Below are 6,000 nucleotides of genomic sequence, written 5' to 3' on the forward strand. Positions count from 1 at the left end.
CTGTTAGTATCACTCTATTAAAGGAGGCTCTTTGACTGTTCAGGGTCTGTTGTTTAAGGACGTGTTCTTTTAATGGTGTCTCTCAGTTTCTCTTGTTATGCCTCTGATTAATGTATTTCCCTACTCAGTGATATTAGGGACTCTCCACCATGTATGCTTTGGCTTTTTTCTTGAGGCAGCCCTGAAAAGAAAAACCAACAGACAAACACACAGGGAACAAAAGCATGCAAACGCACAGACAAATCAAATAAACAAGAAAACCAAAAGGGAAAGAAAAAAAGAATAGAAAAGAAAAGAAAGGACAATAAGAAAAAAAAAAAAGAAGCCAGAGGGGGTGGGGGACAGAAACAGCAAAGATAAAGGACATTTTGAGAGCATAAAACTGTGGAGGGAGAGATAAGAATGAGATAAGGGAAAGTATATCTGGATGGTAAGAATTCATTTAATCACAGCAGTGCATAAATATTGGTCTTTCCCAGACTCCAGGGGGGAATAAGAGAAAAGAACGAAAGAGGAACATAGAAAAGACAAAATGAGGGGAAATTTTTAAAAATAAATACAATTTAAATTAATAATAATTTTTAAAAAGCAACTCGAATGGGCATGGTTTGTTGTAAGTAGGTCACGTCTCAGGGGTTGCCTTAGTGGTTGCAGGGAGAAGAATAGCGGTGCCTCAAGCCCCCCTCAGACCACGCATTGCAAGCCACTCTCTTAGGTCTCATCTCCCTGTGCCACGGGCAGGCCAAATTGCTTTGGCTTTCTATGTTTTGCCAGGTTTCTAAATCATGGGCCATGCACTTTAATGCCGCTGCCCTGGTTAAAGTGATCTCCTGCAGGCAGGCAGCTTTCTAGCCAGGATTGAATTAGAGGACTGGAGAGCCAGCTTATCCCCCTCTCCACCTGGAGTTACAGAGCTGCTGAGCCCACAGGAGAACAAGCCCCCTGAGGGGGACAAATTTCTCTCCACTCGCCCAATGGCTCTTTATGGGATGTTTGTGTCTCTCTGTCCCAGGTCGAGGTCTCCCCTCTCCGGAGATCACCCTATGAGTGTTCTCAATCTCCCCACTCTTCCCCTCAGCTCTCATCTGTTCTTCACAGCCATTCCTAGTGCCTCTCTGCAAGGCCCTTCGGCTCATGGCCCTCCACAGTCCTGTGCCGCCCCTGCACACAAGGCCCTCTGCAGCCCTGCATCACCTTTCTGGGCACTTTCTCTCCCAGCTCCGCTTTGGGCAGGTGCTCCTTCCCCTCCAAGCCTCCATTTCCAGTTTGCATTCACTCAGGCATCCATGAGCTGTCATCTATAAGGAGTCTGTCAGAGTATTGTGGCTTTAGTCCTTCTCTGTTTGATAGTTGAGGGTGGGCAGAGATTACAGTGCTCCCTACTTCTCTGCCATCTTGCCACTACCCCTAAAACTTGTTTCTTGAATGTGACTCTGGAGATGGACATGTGACTCTCATGGTCTGGGCTGTAGTCTGTGCTATATAATATATGATAATATGTGAACCATCCACTGCACCCACTTTCTTGGAATCAGTGGGTCCAGTTCCACCAGAAATTACTGATTGAGATAGAGAATCCAGAGACGCTGCCACATGCATGCAGGGGTGCAATCGACTCACCAGTTGGACCTCTCCCTTGCAGCTCTGCCTGGGACAGGACACCTGGTGACAAGGAGACTCAGCAGGGGTCAGTCACCAGCAGTCAAAACGATCCCTAGGGTCCCACATCTGACATGAGACCCTCACCTTTGGCAGCTGTCACGAGGCTCAGAGAAGGTCCTTGAATCTCCTCTGTTTGTAAGACACAGCTCTGCCTTGTCCAGGGACCTCAGCCCCGTGTGAGCAGAGAGCTGTGGGCTCCCACCACCAAGATGAATGTTACCCTAGATCTTTCTTCAGTACTTTCATTTAAATTCAAGTTAGTTAACATATAGTGCAATCTTGGCTTCAGGAGTAGAACCCAGTGATTTATCACTTACCTGTAACACCAGTACTCATCCCACCAGGTACCATCCTTGATGCCCATCTCCCATTTAGCACATCCCCCAGTCACTTCCTCTCCAGCAACCCTGAGCATGTTGTCTGTATTTTAGAGTCTCTTAGTCTCTTATGGTTGCCTCCCTCTCTCTTTCATCTTATTTTTACTTTCTGTGTGTGTGTGTGTGTGTGTGTGTGTGTGTGTGTGTATGTGTGTGTGTGTGTGTTCTTCAGATTCCACATCCACACCACAGCCTAGTGGGGTCTCAGTGCTTTCACATGCTGTCAACTGAAATTGATACGGTGAGTGTGGTTCAGCCAGTGATCCAGAAGGAGTTTGTCTTCTTTTGGTTTGATTTTGGATGCCTTTGTAGAGTCATGGCTACATGTTATGCTGCTTCTAGCAAGTTTTTATGTTGGGCCGGGTGGTCTGAGATACATGGTGAATCTTGTAATGCTTCATTTGATGTTCATCAGGATATCTGTAATTATTTCATATTTAGTGGCATAGTTTAAGCTACTCGAAACAATTCTATCTTCTGTGCATGTTAGTATACTTTTCCTATTACATGTTTCTAATTCAGAGATTGAATTGGTAAGCACAGAATCATGTGTCCAGAGATGCTCCCTGGGGGAAACTGCTATCTGGAGAGGCAGCCCCAGATCCTGATAAAAGACCTGCCTGTAACCTCCATCTGCACCTGCTACTGGGAATACAAACCAGAACTGTGCATAGTGTGCACCCCTGGTGGTGTTGATCCCATTCTCCAGGGAGGTGTATGTCTGGATTTACACTTACCACCTCTCACTGTGTCTCTCATACAGAAATACGAGGCCGTGTCCTCAGTCTTTGTGCTGTTCAACTCCAGATAGAACACGTTCTTGTAGTTGTCTCTGGAGATGGCGAATTGACCTTTCACGGAGTCTGTGTAGTATGTGCTTCTTCCATCATGGCTAATACTTGAGACCCACTCCAGTCCCTTTCCTGGAGCCTGGCAGACCCAGTATATCCAATAGTTTCTGATATTGAATATAGAAGCTGTACAGGTGAGTCTCAGGGACCCCCCCCCCCCGCAAGCTTCACCAGTTCTCTTCCAGACTCCACCGGCTGCACTTCACACTTGACATCTAAAGGCACAAGACAGCCAGGTCAGGAAACTGTCACACATCCACTGTTTCTCTCACTCATATCCACTCACATACTCAATATCTTTTGTTCATCATGAATTACTTTTTAAACAGCAACAAGGAAACCCCAGCCAAGCACAAGCTCTATGGTGAGATGTCTTTTTTCTGTCCTAATCACTGAATTGAACACCTGGGACTCCAGGGGGTGTGCTTTTCTCCAAGCTGCAGAGTCTGAGTTTTACTGGTTTAATCAGCACAGGGAGCACCATATTTGCATGTCTTCTGGCCATATATTAAGCTCCAGACTTAGATTTGATTCTTTAAAGTTGAACGACAGGGATAGACAGGCACTTCTAGACCACTTTGTGTACATGGTGCTGTGGCAATATGAAGAAATCTAATCTGTTAACACAGTTATATTTGCATCTATGTTTGTCTTTTTAAATATCTTTCTTCAAGGCGGTCATGTTTGATATACTAATATTTTACTTTCTGGAGAAATTCAATTATAAATACTTAATTTTCCATCATTTTATTTTACTGTGTGTTATTTTCGTGTGACAGAGAGAGAGGGAGAGGTACAGGGAGAGGTTCAGAGAGAGAGAGGAGACAGAGAATCCCTAGCATGCTCCATACAATCCGTGCCGGGGATTAAACCCAGGAACTATGAGATCAGGACCTGAGCCATAATCACCAGACTAGGCATTTAACAAACTGAGCCACCCATGTGCCCGGGAGATCATTGTACTTCCAAGCTCTCATTTATTGCTACAGTGATCTAAGTAATACTTATTCCAGTGCCTGACAATTGGCACATTTGAGTATTACCACTATGATGGTTAATTTCAAACAGGGAGGACCCTTGTGTTTTTTCACAGATTTCACAAACTGTTTCTGTGTTAATATCAGAAGACCGTGTGGAACATAGAGCTGATAGCCCTTGAGAGGGGAGCAGATATCAATCACCTTCTTGTCCTAGGTCATGACCTCCTTCAGCTTAGGGAAATTTTCATCTCTAATTTGCTCAAATATGTCTTCTGTCCCTTCTTCCCTCCCTTTTTCTACTGAGACTCATAGGATATGATTGTTTTTATGCTTTTCGTTATTCTGAGTTCTGTATCTCTACATGAGTGATCCTATATTTTATTTTTTCCTCATCTTTTATGCTTCATTATTTTCTTTTTTATTTTCTTTTTTTAACACAAATTCTTTATTTTTGTAAAAGATTTCTGCTTAAGAAGTTTTAAAAGATTCCAACTGTTTGAAGCAATGCAAATCTCTTTATTTCTTCTTCTGTAAGGCTGAACCAAACAGACGCCATGACAGGCTTTGTTTCCCCTCTAAGCTAAAAGGTCTAAAGTCAGTCTCTCCGGAACCATTTGGCCATTTGGCAACCATTTGGCCATTTGGCAGTCATACATTGCTCGGGGGTATCCAAACAGGAAAGCCCAGCTACCTCACCCTACATTCCTAAGGGTATGGCCTGCAGATGGGAACTTTAGATAAGACCCTGTTACCTAGTGTTAAAGTTAACCCCATAGTCACCAAACAAGACCCTGAACTCGCTCTGTAATTGGTTAATTTCAAAGATACCCTACATGTTGTAATTGGGTCCCGCCAAAAGTAACAAACGCTCTGAACCGTGTGTATGGTTAGAGCTGCTGCCAATACTGTTGTACCATTATGATTGGGTCACTGCACCTGTGTCACAGTTTCCTGTAACTCCCCCTTCCCGAACCCCATAAAAACCCTGCTCAGCCCTTGCTCGGGGCTCTCAGCCTGGATCCACTGTGCTGGTGAAGGCTGTGAGCCCAACCTTAGGCCCGGCGAGCCTGAGCCGTAATAAAACTGCCCTTTGCTTTTACATGCGTGTCTCGGTCTCCCTGGCAGTTTCTGGTTTTGGGGTGATATTAAAATCTTGGGCATTACACTTCCAATTGGCATATGTACTAGTTTCCTATTACTGTTACAACATATTACCACAACCTCAGTGGCTTAGTGCAACACAAGTTTATTTTCTCATGGTGTTTCAAAAAATTATTTTATCACTCATTCATTCTGTTTCTTCTATTCTTGTGGTTATTTCATGTATCATCCCATTTACTGCATTTTTTCACCCTCACTAGTTTTTAAGTCTTTTGTCTCTCCAATAAGAATAGCCTTAATGTCTTTTATGTGTTTCAAAAGCACAGGTAGTATCTTTACCATTCTTTTATAAAATTCTGTTTCAGCCATGTGACTTCTATCTGTTTTGATTAGGTCTTTCCTGTGACCTTTCTTGTTCTCTTATTGGGGAAGAATTTCTCCATCTTAGCCTTTTGTCTAGTTATTTGTCTTGACTGTGTTTGAAGAAAGCCTGCTGTTTCCTGCTATTAATATTAATGACTTCTTTTTTTTTATTTTTTCTTTTTTTTCTCCATAATATTTTATTGTCAAAATGTTTTCCATACAACACCCAGTGCTCTTCCCCTTAAGTACCCTCCACCATCACCACCACCTCTTTTCCCCCCCTCTCCCTTCCCCCTCAACCCTCAGTTCATTCTCAGCATTCAATAGTCTCTCAAGTTTTGCATCCCTCTCTCTCCCCAACTCTCTCTCACTCCTCCGTTCCCCTTGGTTCTCCATTGGGTCTCTCTTGTTTTCCTGCTAGACTTATGAGTGCAAACATATGGTTTCTGTCCTTCTCTGCCTGGCTTACTTCACTCAGCATGACACCCTCAAGGTCCATCCACGTTCCTACAAAGGGCCATATGTCATTCCCTCTCATTGCCATGTAGTACTCCATCGTGAATATATACCACATCTTCTTGATCCATTCGTCAGGTGATGGACATTTAGGCTCCTTCCATGTTTTGGCTATTGTTGACATTGCTGCTATGAACATCGGGGTACATG

The sequence above is a fragment of the Suricata suricatta genome, chromosome 5 (assembly GCF_006229205.1).
Source record: "Suricata suricatta isolate VVHF042 chromosome 5, meerkat_22Aug2017_6uvM2_HiC, whole genome shotgun sequence".
NCBI lineage: Eukaryota > Metazoa > Chordata > Mammalia > Carnivora > Herpestidae > Suricata > Suricata suricatta.